Below are 14,993 nucleotides of genomic sequence, written 5' to 3'. Positions count from 1 at the left end.
GCGAGCCAGCACATTCCACGGGTATTGATGAAGGTCTGCTGTGTGCCTGGCACTATGCTGAGAAGTAGACGCTGCATTGAGCACAGTCTCTGACCTTGCCCTGCTAAAGATCCCAGTCTGGGGATTCAAAGCTGGAAGTCACTGTTCAGCACTATGCCATTTCTTCACACCCCAGCTGACCTCCAGCCCCCAGCAGCATGGCCCATTTGCCTACAGTGAAGGCCAGCAGCAGCTTCCTGCCATGGCTGGAAGGAGTGGGTGGAGAACACCCCAGCTCTCTCACCCTGTAGGAGGGCTTCTATTAGTAGCATGATCTACCTGGACCCCCAGCACTCCTTAGCAGGCCTGTGCTTAGTCGCTCAGTGACAACAACTGATTGGTACCCCCTATCTTCCAGTTCCTAATCATGTCCTGTTCCCGCCTGTAGTTTTCTAGCATCACCTCCCAAGAAAACTACTTGCTAACAAATCTGGATCACAGGTTCCCCACACTTTAACCTCAGGGAAGCCAGAGCATGAAAGAAGGTTCTACAAATGTTTGCAGTGATGCCAGCCTATCTGGCCATTTTATGCCTGTTGTTGGTTCTCCTTGGCTGCTCTGACAGCCCTGATAGGTTTAGGTTTTGGCATGTAAAAAGAATTCAGGACAAGTCTGTTTCACACAACCTACCAAGTAGGGGCATATGATGTTCCAGAGCTCAGGACTTCAAGGCAGCTGTCAGGTGGTTCCCGGGCTCTTCTGGTCCTCACCTTCACTCAATGTCTTTTTGTTGGTGATGTAGTTCAGCAATGGATTACTGGGCCAGAGACTTGTTCAGTATTGCTCAGCAGTAGCAAAACACTGTTGCCATTATAGGTAGCCAACTCCAGTAATAGCATGATCTACATGGACCCCCAGCATTTGCCCTCAACCTGCCCCCCCAGCAACCATGCTGTCTAAAATATACATCATGCTTAATTGTGTGGAAGAATTCTACATCTAGTCAAACCACACGAGCTTTTAAAAGCCAGCACAATATCATTTAGAGGATTCTCTCTCCAAAGCAAGCTTGCCAATGCCGGAGCGCCCATACACTCTATTGGCACCAACCTCACCTCCTTGTAGAATGCACACATCCACCAAGATATCACTGCCTGTGTTGGTTGAGCAAGCCTTTCCCAATGGACGAGGTGGATGTGATGTAACATGTGAATGAATTAGCATTTACCAACAACTGGAAGAAAAAAATTCACTCTAAGATATGATGATGGAGCAGCTCTATGATCTAGACCATCCCCCTCTCCTGCGTCCTCTCTGTGTTCCTCTGCCTGGCTGGACCTCCAATTCAGCCCACAAGGATGTGTCCTTTCTAGTCAGAAGCCCTGTCATTGCTTCCAATTCCAGGCCCTGATTCCTGGTTAACGCAGCCAGATCTCGCTTTCAAGGAAGTCTCTTCAGATCCCTTCCCTACCCTAACCACAGTGTGGGCTCTGGCCCCACCCTTACTCTCTACACCATTCCACATTATGGTCTTCCTGTCCCTCTCTGACCCAGGACTGCCCATGACCGACCCCACCCAACAATAAGCTGTTGAACCAGGTGCCTTCAGAGGGTAGAAATGACCAGAGATTGCTAACTTGAAAATTTCACAGAATAGTTAATAAGACAAAGAATATCCTGAGCCAGTCAAATGACATAAGAGGAAGTCAGTGAATTGTAACCTCAAGGGCAATCCTACGGAACACTGGCTCTCAAATTCAGCTACACACTGGAGCCACCTGAGACCTGTGCATAGTACTGACCGCTGGACCGCCCACTGGCCCTGGGCTGATGGAATGGCTCTGGGCTAAGATGGGACACTGGGGTTTGTAAATTACCAGTTGAGTATAATATAAAGCAAACTTTGAGAACATTGCTTTTTTCCCCCCACATGAAGAACTAGGTGCATACAGATGCAGAAGTACACAAATCTGCAGCATAAGGCTCCTTCAGGTCCATAGATTAAATGCACTGCAGTGAACAGCACCCTGGCTAGGAACACCACAGCCCCCTGGAAGCCTCCTATTTCCACCTTCCCAGGTGACCACAGCCCTGCCATCCAAGCATGGAGGACTCCTCCCTGTTGAGAGACATCAATGTGGAGAATGGAGAGCCCCTCTCTTCTGGGAGTCCCTGCTTTGACAACAAGTGCACTGGAGAAGTTTGAATCAAGTGGGAGGCACATGGGCAGGCTTCCTGGATGAGGCCCTATTGAAGGGAGGATGGGATCTGAGGAGTGGACCAGAGAGAGGAAAGATGGGAAAGGGAGGGAAGCTGGTGAGGGCAGGGCAGCAGATCACTAGAAAAGAGGCCCCAGGAGGAAATGCTACAGACTCACAGCTGAAGACACCCTTAGGGGCCTGAGGAGTTTTCAAGCACAGCCTTCCTTGCCAACGTGTGAGCTTCGTGTGCAATAGACATTTCACACTTTTTGTTTGTTTGTTTGTTTTGTTTTCTGAGAACCAATACTGAGCTGGACGTGGATGAGTTTAGTGGTAAATCATGTTTCTATTTCAATTAGGGGAGACAGTAATACACAAATACAGATTTAGAGGGAGGTGGGATGGTAAAGGATGGAGTCCATGAGTTTAGACAGAAGAGAAAAAGCAAATCCAGGAGGATCACCTTAAGCACAAAAGCCCGAAACCAGTATGTAGGCACCAGGGTAGAGGAGTCAATCTCTCTGTGCTCAGGAGGTTCCTGAACCCCCACCCCACACTGGTAACAAAATAGTCCCTGCTCAGCCAGAAAGTGTTCTCATTGCATCAGCTTGGAGTCCAGTAAGAAAGGTGAACAAAGGACAGTGACCACCTGTAATACCACCTGGGCTAGGCACGGCACCCAGGAGTCATTTCCACTCTCCTTGTGAGATATCCTTTTCCATTCCTTGTATGCAAAAATAAATAAATAAATAAACCAACATCTCCAAACCTGATTCTCCTGTTTAAAATTCCAGGTTCATACAGGAAATGTTCCCATGACTGGCACCTTATCAGAATCACCTGGGAACTTCAAAATTTTAAGGTCTTCTGACCCTCCCCTGGGATCTAATTTAGTAAGTCCGGGTAGAGTCTGGACTTTTTTATCTTACAACAATCATCATCTTCATCTTCATCATCATCATCATCATCATCATCATCATCCCCAGGTGATTTCAGTGCTCAGCTTGTGTGGGCACAACTCTTTGATCTGTTTAGGCCTTTACACATTCCACCATCGGAGTGCCAGATCCTAGAAAGCAGAGTTCCCTGAGACTTCAACACAGTGTTCTCGTAAGACACCAGCTTTTAGAAAAAGTTTCCCAAATTGCCAGGGCCTGGGTCTAGCTCAGTGCTGTGCGAGTTCTACATAAGCTTGGACCACATTTCTCCTGTCCTGCCTTGTCCACATCCACCTCAACCATAAGTGCTCTTTCTTGTTCCTTAAATACATTTTGCCAGGTTTCTGTTCGTGACTAAAAGGCTCAGCGGTCACTCCAGTTGAACTGGGCTAACTGGGCTGTGCAAAATAACCACAGGAGACACAAACACCTTTTTCTTTGGGATCGCTGTGTTGGCTCCTCTGACCTTAAGGGTCCGCAGGAAGAGAGAGAGCGAGAGCACGTGCTGACCCCTTTTATTGAGGAGAAGCTATTCAAATGAGGCAAGGGGTCAGGTTTCAGGGGCCTGAGTCTATCTTCATGATGTCCACTGTCAGCAGGTTGACTGACACCTGGGTAGGCCACACATAAGGGCACAGTAAGAGGAGGGGACACACACAAGGCACTTCCATAGAAGATTCTATCCTAAACAGGGCAAGAGGTTATATTACAAAGCAACAGTTGAGCGTAGCTCCACCCATGGGGCTGTAGCAAGACACACCCATGCATAAGACCCTTGAACCCAAGAAGGGTGGGGAAAGCTCTGCCACATTTCTGTGACTGAGCACCTCAGCATCCAGCTGGGGAGTGTGACTCAGTCACATGTGAGATTGGTCTGCTATATGGTTTTAAACTTGAGATTGCTACCAAAAAAATGAAGGGCAGTAATTTTCACTAAAATAGAAGGTAATCCAAAAGTGAATTTCATTTTGTGAAAGTCTGTCTAGAGATGCTTGCCACATCCCAACCTCTGAGCCTGAGATCTGTAGTATGGGTGGAAGAATACAAGTTAGCAAATGTTAGGTGGTGATAGTGGTGGTGGGAACACCCACATTAAATGGAAACTGTCTTAAATTGAAAGGCATCAGGAAGGGAACAATGCTTTCACTGTGTGAATCAGTGTTATTTAATGTCATGTCTATACCACTCCAGAATATCTGGTTACCATCTGGTTACACATTCCTCTGGTGTAGTCAAAATCTCCTGTGTTGGTAACTCCTCAATGCTCTGTATTCATAGCAATGGGAAAAAATACAAATTAATGAAAGAACGCTTCAGCAACATATTGCTAGCCAGCCACCGATTAGTACTGTCTCCCACTACCTACCCAGACACTGAGTACCAGGAGGGAGTGCGGGTGAAATTCTAAGAAGGATGATGGAGAGAACTGGGGAGAAATTCTGCAGCCCAGGTTCCCTCAGCCTGTCTCTCACTCTGATTCTCCCCAAGATCGGACTCAGCTACCCAATTCCCTCTTTTCTTGGCTTGAGTGCTAGGGATTGTTATAAGAGAAGCTTTTTGGAGGAGAGGGTCCCCCCCCCCCTTGTATATTCAGCTCTACAGGAGCTCGGGGCAAAGCCTGGTAGACCTATCACACAGTGTGAGCAGCCGCCCGACAGGCCTGGGCCTTGGAGAGAGGACGGCAAGGTCCTGTGAGCGTCCCGAAGCCTCTACCCGCTTTCTGTTCAGGACTGAAATCCACCAAATCTCCTGAATCTGAAACTGGCTCCTTGTCTGTGAGATTGTGGGATTTTACTCAATAGGCACTGTGCTCTGTAAAAGTGCACTGCGGGGTGGGGGGTGGGGTGGGGGCAATTGGAAAGATATGCTTTTGCTGATGCTGGCAATGATGAAATGGGATTCACTCTGGGAGTGGGTGAGCCTGGTCATGGACAGAGGCCATTTGGGTGATTTAGGGCTATTGATTTAACTTGGACAACACTTGTAAGGTGGACAAGTACATCAAAATGTTAACAATGATGAGACAGACTTTGTAAACAGCGACAACACGTGGCTAATAAGTAGATGGGCAAGTCAAGTTCCTATAGCCCAGAGGAAGTGTTAAGAAAGATATTGGTGGGACAGTCATGCTTGATAATTGCAGATGAGGGGGCAAAGGGGGCAGTTGGGTGGGTTTTAGGTGGGGGGCAGCCCAGCTTCCACGGTAAACCTGACTTTGGGTGGGTACCTGGGGGAGGAAAAGGGAACAGGTATGGTGAAATTTCATTACAATAGCCACAAAGACAGTGTCACCTCCCTTGAGAACCTAAATTACATTAATATGTAAGCATAATTTGGGTTTATAGTTACCAATATTGGGTGTGCCTGATTTTTTTAAAGGATTTTTTGGCAGAAATTCTCATACTGCAGTGCACAGTGGAGTTACTTGTGGACGGGGATCAATCATTCAAAGTGTAGATTCCTAAGCTTTCATCCAGAAGTTTCTGATTTACAAGTTCTAACACATTCGTACTCAATCAGGCGTAATTTTGCTCCCTAGGGACATTGGAAAATCTTATATATATATATATATATATATTTTGTGTGTGTGTGGCAAATGGGGTAAAAGGTTCTGTCCTCTGGTGGATAGTGGCCAGGGATGTGCTGAACATTCTGCCTTGCACAAAACAGTCCCTTTCAAACAAAGAATGATCTGGCTCCAAATGATCATACTGCCACCGTGAGAAACCTTATTCCAGGGTAAGGACCAGGTGTGCGCATCTTCATAAGGGCCTGGAGGTGGAGATTTTAATGCAGGAAGCAGAAGCATTTGGACGACGCCTGTCTTTTTAAGACAAGGGCCTCTGCATGAGTTCCCTTTGTGTCTACCTCCTGCAAGTTGAGAACTCAGCTTTGACTTGCCCAGCCCAGCCCTCCTGCTCCCCACCCTCCTTTCTACAATCCAGGTTCCTTGCCAGTTCCCAAAACACCTCCACCAGCTGCATCCCTCCCCTCTGACTTGTTTGCATCTCCCATTGGATTGCAGTAGAGTTTCCTAAGGGCAGGGTTTAGGTTCACCCTGCTCACCTTGAGTGGGGCCTGGTCTGCAGGGGAACTTGAAGGTCACACACTGGCTTCAGTCTGGCTCCCCTGGAGTGATGTCTCCAGCATTGACTCTGCAGCCACGTCCCCCTTTGGACCCGATCACAGCGTCCAGTTTTAACATCTTCCCGGGCCTCATGGCTCTGAAACTATGGTGCATATGTGTTTGCTTCCTTTTCATCCAGCCCACAAATATTGGTGGGGGTGTTCCCTAACAAAACACCTTGGGCTTTGTCATGGTTGGGGAAATAAACAATAGAACAAGAGAGGCCAAAATCTGTCTTCCTCCCAAAAGCTTATATGCTAGAGAGGACCTCAGACAACTAGCCAAAGGGAAAGCTGTACATAACATGTGCCAGTCTGATAAGTGGGAGAAAACAGAAAAGGAGAAATGGAGTGAAGAATGTGTGTGTGTGAGAGAGAGAGTGTGTGTGAGTGTGTATGTGTGTGTGAGAGAGAGAAGAGGGAGAGAGAAAAATTACAAGGTGGACCTCTGTGAGACAGTGCCATGTAAGCAAAGATATCAGGGAACTAATTCTCTTCTCCCCTCTGTATAATATAAACACCAGCATGGCTGGGTCTTTCTCTATGGCTCCTGAGTGTCCACAGTAGGTACATAGTATATGCTCAATAAACACTATTCAAAAGAAGAAATAGACATGATGTGATTTGTCCATCAAGAGGCAGAAGGGAGGTTTTTTGTTTTGTTTTTAATGACTATCCAGTGATGACCAAGATGGTAAAAGGGACAGTCATTAAACGTAAGGTGGTTGGAAGACTCTTTTAGGGCATCAGGTTAAGGTTTAAAGAATGGAGGTCATTCATGGATAAGGTCCTCTACTCCACTCCCTGCCCCTACTACTGTCACTGGTCCCAGCTAGTAGGGCCCCCTGGCTTTCTTTCTTTCTTTCTTTCTTTCTTTCTTTCTTTCTTTCTTTCTTTCTTTCTTTCTTTCTTTCTTTTCTTTCTTTCCTTCCTTCCTTCCTTCCTTCCTTCCTTCCTTCCTTCCTTCCTTCCTTCCTTCCTCTCTCTCTCTTTCTTTCTCTCTCTCTCTTTCTTTCTTTCTCTCTCCCTCTCTCTCTCTTTCTTTCTTTCTTTCCTCCCCAGCTTCCAAGCTTAATCACCAGCCTATTCCCTTTCCATTCCATCACCTGCCCCCACCAGCACCCATCCCCACCCAATCCCCAACCTTCCATTACCCCCCACTTCCCTCCCCCTCCCCCTCCCAGTGGGGTGTCCCCTTACTGGTTGAGCAAGCCCTCTCCTTAGCAATGAGTGCACTGCTACATCAATGCCTTGGCAGGCCAGGGTCTCCTGCTTCCAGCCCCTCTCCCTGGCAGGAAGCTCTCCCTTTAATAGACTCACTTTGCTTGGTGCTCTGCAGCTGGAGAGTAAATTCCTACCTTTCGTCAAGATGCAGGGAAAAGAGGAGGAGGAGAAAGAGGAGGAAGAGGAGGAAGAGGAGGAGGAGGAGGAAGAGGAGGAGGAGGAAGAGGAGGAGGAGGAGGAAGAGGAGGAGGAGGAAGAGGAGGAGGAGGAGGAAAAGGAGGAGGAGGAGGAGCTTGTTAATATTCAATTTGTTCAACTGGATTGATGTTTGCTGGCATCAACTCATCCTGTGTTGTGTGTGTGTTTGAGAGAGAGAGGGAGAGTGTGTGTGTGTGTTTGTGTGTGTGGGCATACACACATATGTGGGAGGTGTGAGAGTGTGTGATAGAGAAAGCAAGAGTGCATGTGTCTCTGTGTGAATTCCAGATTTTCTGTCTTTCCAAAGCCAGCTCCTGTCTCTCGCATATTACTCACAGACAGGAATCAGACAGCAGCCACAGTCCTGCCATGAGTGACCTCTCCCCCTGCAGGAGTGTGCATGGAGATCCAGGAGGAGGAGGAGGAGGAGAAGGAGGGGGTACAGGAGGAGGAGGGAAAGAGAAAAAGGAGGAAGAAGAAAAACAAAAAGAAACCTACTCCCATCCCAGGATTGGGGTTTTTCCCTCTTCTTTTTACCTGCAGATGCAGGTGACAGGTGTGCACCCTCACCCCCATCTCTTCCATCTGAACCCGGTCTTGGATGTTTAATAAAGAAATCAAGCATCTCACCACACACACACACACACACACACACACACACACACATACACACACACACAGCAAAAACAAAACAAAATCTGAAAGAAAAGCAGAGAGAGAGAGAGAGAGAGAGAGAGAGAGAGAGAGAAATCAAAACAAACAAGGCAGAGTCAACCTCCACTTCAAACCAGATGCACAAACAACCATGTCTGCCACCCAGAGAGGGAGGTCTTTGCCTGTGGTGAAGAATACTGGGGTTATCTTCAGGGGGAAAGAGGCCAAGAGACGTCCCAGGAGCTACCAGGAAAGAGGTAGAGGAGACTCAGAGAGGTAAGAGAGACAACTGTCCCCAGCAGCACAACATGAAGCTTAGAGCTGGGGTACCAGTTGTGAGATTGCAGCAAAGTACAGCTATCTGCCAAGGAGGAAGCAGCAGGCACCTATCAGGTGGCAGGTAAGAAAGTCAGAACACTCTCTTGAAATGCAGGGACCCACATGCAACAAACAGGTTTACAGATGGCACAGAGGCTTCAAAGTGAAACTGTGTCTGCCAGTTATTACATGTCATTCTGCCACATTCTAGTTCATCCAGGGACAGCCACAAATTGCTAATTGAGAACACACTTTGTTCCTGCAAGTGGAAGCTGCTTGCAGGAACTGCTTCACTTCTGAACTTCTAAGCTCTCCTGAGCAAGCACATTCAGAACCCACTTCTGGCCCAATAGGAAAAGTGTACCTGCAAGAGAGCCCCTGTAGCTCCAATCACCAACTTTAAAGAGGAAAGCTGCCCTTTGAAGAAAGTCCATTTGCCAATGTTTCACTGAAATGAATGGTTCCCACTCATTCAGAAAACTTAACTGGAAACGCAGGTGCCTTCATGCAGGGAACCTGCATTTCCAATGTAACAGAGGCTAAAGAGAAACAGAGAGTGCTGGTTCTGAGAAGCGGTACTGCTTCATGAAGCTTCAACCAGAAACAAAGACCCTTCCTTCAATTGGAAGCTGCCTGCACAAAATGCTTCCATTCTGCACACTTCCAAGCTTTTCTCAGCCAGCAAGTTCAGACAACACTTTACACCCAAAGTACAAACTGTGCTACCCAGAGAGCCCTTGGACCTAACATCACCAATATTCACGTGGAAAGTTGGACGGCTGACAAGATCAGTTGCCCAGTTTCATTGAAATCCTCTTCTCAAATTTTTCTGAAAACTCATTGGAAATGAAGGTGCCCACGAGCAACAAACTCTGCTTTATATAAGACACAGAAACTTCTAAGTAAAGCCAGTGACTGCAGGCCCTCAGAAGGGGTTCCAATTCTGATTCGTTCAGCCAGGACCAAATCTCAATGTGCTCTCTAGGAACACTTTTACATCCTGCAATTGAAGCTGTTTGCACACCCTGCTTCTCTTCTGCACTTCACACTCTTCTCATTGAGCACATTCAGAGAACAGTTCAGGCTCAATATCCAAAGTTTGCTAGCAGGAAAGCCCTTGTACCTCGGAGCACTTGCTCAGATAGGAAGCGATGGAACTGCTGGGTGGGTCAATTCCTTAAAGATTCTTTGGAATCCATTCCTCAAACAGATTCTGAAAACTATCTTGAAATTGCATGAGCCTGTCTGCAATGACCTATGCTTTACTGAGTGTGTAGATGGTTCCAAGTGAAACTGTGCCATCAGCTCTGACAAGAGGTTCTGCTTCTTGCAAGTTCAACCAGGGAAACCCCCCATGTGTTCACTGAGAACAAAGCTACTTTGATGCTTCTTGCACAAACTTTTTCTGTTTTCCCCCTACAAATGGATCTCAGGATGCACATTCAGAACACATTTCCTGAGAGACATTACAAAGTATCATTGCAAAAGTCCACTCTTGTCTAGCATCACCAACATTGATTAGGAAGGTGGTCTTGCTGAGAAGATGAATTGCACAAAGTATCCTTGTATTCCCTTACTCAATCTTCGCTGACAATTCCTTGAAACTGCAGGTGCCTGACAGCAAAAAATTTAACAATGGCACAGTTTCAAATTGAAACAGTGCCCAGAGCTCCCAGAAGCATTTTGATTTAATGCTAGTTCAGCCAGGTACAAAGGATGAGAAAATATCTTTGTCTCTTCCTTCCTTCCTTACAGTACACACACAAAGGCCATGTAAGAACATAAGATCAACCCAGTTCTGCAACCAAGAATCAGCCCCTTGTCAGACAATGAGCCTGCCAGCACCTTGGCCTTAGACTTCTTAGTCTTAATAACTATAAGAAATAAATGCTTATTACTTAATTATTTAATTCAATTTATGCTATATTATAATAGCAGCCCAAATTAAGACAGAAATCTTTTAATTTAGGATGTAGTTTATTTAAAGGGAACCAATATTTTTTATTTAAACAAGTTTACAATATATGACGAAATGAAACAAACCTAAGAATGCTTAAAAATTACCAGGATACAAATTTGGTAAAATTTTCAAGACCTGTAAAATGGATAAAACTTATGTGACAAGTTTTGTCTTCTAAACATTTTGTTGACTAGAAATACCTGAAATAGAGGAAAAAGAACAATATCTGTGAAATAATATGGCCTGTGATGCTTACACTTTAAACTATTTTTAAAAATCAAAATATTACAGTAATCTCAATTTGGTAGAATTTGCTTTCAGATGAACAGGTACCTTAGTATGTATAACTGTATCAACCTGTTCTAAAATTTTTAAATCATAATTCACCAAGAATAGAAGCTGTTGAAAAAAACGAATCAACAATTTTTAAAATTTTTCAATGTTTTCAAATTAAACAACCATAAAATGCAATTCTGAAAAAAACCCACAGTTTTATGAGACAATTAAAAATAATAACCAGGGCTGGGCTGTAGCTCAGTGGTAGTGCACTTGCCTAGCAAGCATAAGGCATTATGTTTGATGCTCAGTACCACATAAAAATAAACAAATAAGACAAAGACATTCTGTACATCTACAAATACAAAAAAAATAAATAAATAAAATATGTATTTTAAAAATTTGGTTATTAAGAAATACATAAATACCCAATTTTATGGCTAATATACTAAATAATATATATGAACATTTACTGAGAATTCAATTTATGTTCTTTTTAATGTTAAGAACCTCAACAGAACAGTTTTTGTTTTGCTTTAATGAACATGGATAAATGTTAATATTTTTAGAATAATTTTCTTAATAGAACTACTCTGTACTTCACCAATCATAAAAAAACAATGTCAATGAATAAAATCATATAATGATAATATTCTATGTATATAATTATAATGATTTATTTATAATTCCTCATTCTCAAAAACCCTCATATGGGACAACAAATTTAGTGTTCAACGTAAGTGTGATGATTAATTTTAGTGTCAACTTAGCTAAGGTTATGGTGCCTAACTGTATACCCTAATACTACTTTAGATTTTGCATGAAGAGTCTCTTGCATGAATGTGATTGACACTCACATGCAGCTGATTTTAAATAAAGCAGATTATCCTCCATGAGTGGTGGGTCTTATTAAATCAAGAGGAGGCTTTATCAGAAAAGACTGATGTTTCCGGAAGAAACTCTGCCGCAAGACAATTAACATGTGAATTTTGCCTGAGTTTCTAGTCTGCTGGCCTGTCCTACAAATTTCAGACTTGCCAGCTCCCATAATCATGTGTGCCAGTTCCATAAAATAAGTACAATACCCCTTTGTGCCACCTTGCTCTTACATCAATCTATCCATCCATTCATCCACCTTACTAGTTTGGGTTCTCTAAACCTGCCTAATACAGTAGAAAGGGAGGCTACAAGTATCAAGTAGCTGCACCAAAAGTATGCTATTCCTGACAGAAGTAAAAAGAGAGAAAGAGTTTCATTTTAGGAAATATGAAATCAAATGATTATCATTATTATTTAAGAAAATCTGGGCTGGGGATGTGGCTGAAGTGGTAGCGCACTCACCTGGCATGTGCAGGGCACTGGGTTTGATCCTCAGCACCACATAAAAATAAAATAAAGATGTTGTGTCCACTGAAAACTAAAAAATAAATATTACAAATATTCTCTCTCTCTCTCTCTCTCTCTCTCTCTCTCTCTCTCTTTTTAAAAAAAATGAGAGAGAGAGAGAGAGAAAGAAAAACTGAGCTGTGTACAGCAATGCATCCCTGTAATCCCAGTAGTTTGGGAGGCCGAGACAGAAGAATCTCGAGTTCAAAGCAAGCTTCAGCAAGGGTGAGTCACAAAGCAACTCAGTGAGACCCTGTCACTAAATCAAATAAAATAAAGGTTTGGGAATATGGCTCAGTGGGCGAGTGCCTCTGAGGGTAATTCCTGGTATAAAAAAAAAATCTCAGAGTCTATGGCTACAACTTTCTATTTCAGAATGATACCCACAAAAACCACCAATGATTTTAGACATCAGAGATGTGTCTTACTCTTCTTTGTACCCTCTTTCCAGCAGGGACTCAGACAAGGTCCTCTAGAATGTTCCTAAATGAATTACAGTGTCACAAAATATCTCCAGCTCGAAACACTAGTAAGACTGTGAGAGTATATACAAAAATATGTTCTTCAATGTTTTCAGTATGTATTAGTGTTCACTCAGAAGTATTAGTATCCTATGTTAAACTGTTACCTGTACAATATGGGGTAAAACTGTATGAATAAAAATTTGATTTTCTGATGCTAGGGTTATAGCTCAGAGGTAGAATGCTTACCTACCATATGTGAGGCATGGGGTTCGATTCTTAGTACCACATATAAACAAATAAATTAATAAAGGTCCATGAATAACTAAGAAAAAATTCTTAAAAATGGATTTTCTAATTCTATAATAACTTATGTCCTTGAAAGCCAGAGTTATTAGAGAGGAAAAGAGATACAAATGGAAGATTTAAACACAGTATAGTCTCAAGTCAAAATTGATATCAATAAAAACCTGTGAAGTATTTTTACTGTATCTTAAATATGTGCACCATTATGGTCTAGATATCAGGTGTTCCCAAAAGCTCATGTGTGAGACACTGCAAGATAGTTTGGAGGTCAAATGATTGGGTTATTAGAGGTTTAACCTAATCAGTGCACTAATCCCCTGGGGGTTTAACTTAGTGGTAACAGTACACAGGTAGGGTTCAATCTGAGGAGGTGGGTCCCTGGGGGCATGCATGGTTTTGGGGTTTATACTTTGTCCTTGTTAAGAAAGCTCTCTCTCTCTCTCTGCTTCTCAGGGGTTTATACTTTGTATACTTTGTTGAGCAGAGCTCTCTATTTCTGCTTCTCAGTTGCTTTACTCCACCACAATCTCCCACCATGATGCCCTGCCTTGCCTCAGGCCCTGAGAGATGGGACTGGCTCTCTAGGGCTTGAGACCTCTAAAATTATGAGCAACAAATGCACTATTCTTCTTCTAAAATTGTTCTTGTCAGGTCCTTTGGCCACAGCAGCAAAACAGCTGACTAAAACATATACACATATATAACCTGTGTCAGAACATAGAATGAATGACCAACCCATTATCACACCTTAGACAGGGCTTCTAAAAGAAATGACTGATTTTAGAACTCAGGAGTCACCTTCAAGTGTCTCCCACAGGCCAAAGATGTAATAATTTCAGTTCCAATAATAGTAAAACTAGAAATTTATTAGACCCATCAAATATACTTTATGCTAAGAGTTAATAATAGTATATTTTTGTAACTGGTTACCTTCAATAGATAGGGAACTACCTCATTATCTTAAAATTGGCAAATCAAAAAGAAAACTAAAGAAGTTGTCTTACCTTTCCTTGGTTAACTGTACACTGGGTAACCAAATAGTAGATAAGGGCAAGGTTCTCTTTATAAAAATATTCCAATGAAAAAATTAGCAGGGCATGGTAGTACACACCTATAATCTCAGCAGCTCAGAAGCCCGAGGAAGGAGAATAGCACGTTCAGAGACAACCTTAGCAAAAGTGAGGCACTAAGCAACTCAGTGAGTCCCTGTCTCTAAATAAAATTCAAAATAGGGATGGGGATGTGGCTCAGTGGTCAAGTGCCCCTAAATTCAATCCCCAGTATCCTCCTCATAAAGAAAAATATAAAAAATTAGAATATTGTCACAGGTTCAAGTAAATAAATAAACATATACAGGACAGAAAAAAAGATGCCATCAGGCATTCAAAATAAGTTTCCACCAGCCTGAGCATCACTTGGGTACTGGCCAAAAATGCAAATTTTCAGACCCCAAGATTCTGACTTAATGAATCAGATAGTGTGGGCCTAGCACTCAGTAACATTTGCTTTAATAAGCCCAGCAAGTGATTCAGAGGGATGTTATATTTTGCTAAAGTTCACACTGAGTCTGATTCAATTTGGGGATAGCTGCCACTCTGTAGGAACTATAGAGATCAAAGGAACATGCTGATCAACACCACAAATATGCAAAAACCAAACCCCCAAATGCAGGAAACTCTACAGGAAAAGCTTATCAGGTTCTTAAACAGGTAAAGGGCATGGATACTGAAGACTAAAAATTAGAAATATCTATAAATTAATATGAATACAAAAGAAGATATAAAATGTATCACATTTCCAAATTCTTACTTATGGAATGACTCCATAAGCCTTAGTTCAGGTAGATCTAGTCAAGAAAAAGGGGGATGCTTTTTTCTCTCAATTCCCAAACTTCACCTACAATTTCACTCTGAGAAAACAGGGTTCTGGTACTTCTCATTTTCCCCAGACCTTAATGGCAGAATCT

This window comes from Callospermophilus lateralis, chromosome 14, assembly GCF_048772815.1.
Source record: "Callospermophilus lateralis isolate mCalLat2 chromosome 14, mCalLat2.hap1, whole genome shotgun sequence".
Lineage (NCBI taxonomy): Eukaryota > Metazoa > Chordata > Mammalia > Rodentia > Sciuridae > Callospermophilus > Callospermophilus lateralis.
This window is presented reverse-complemented; position numbering follows the sequence as displayed.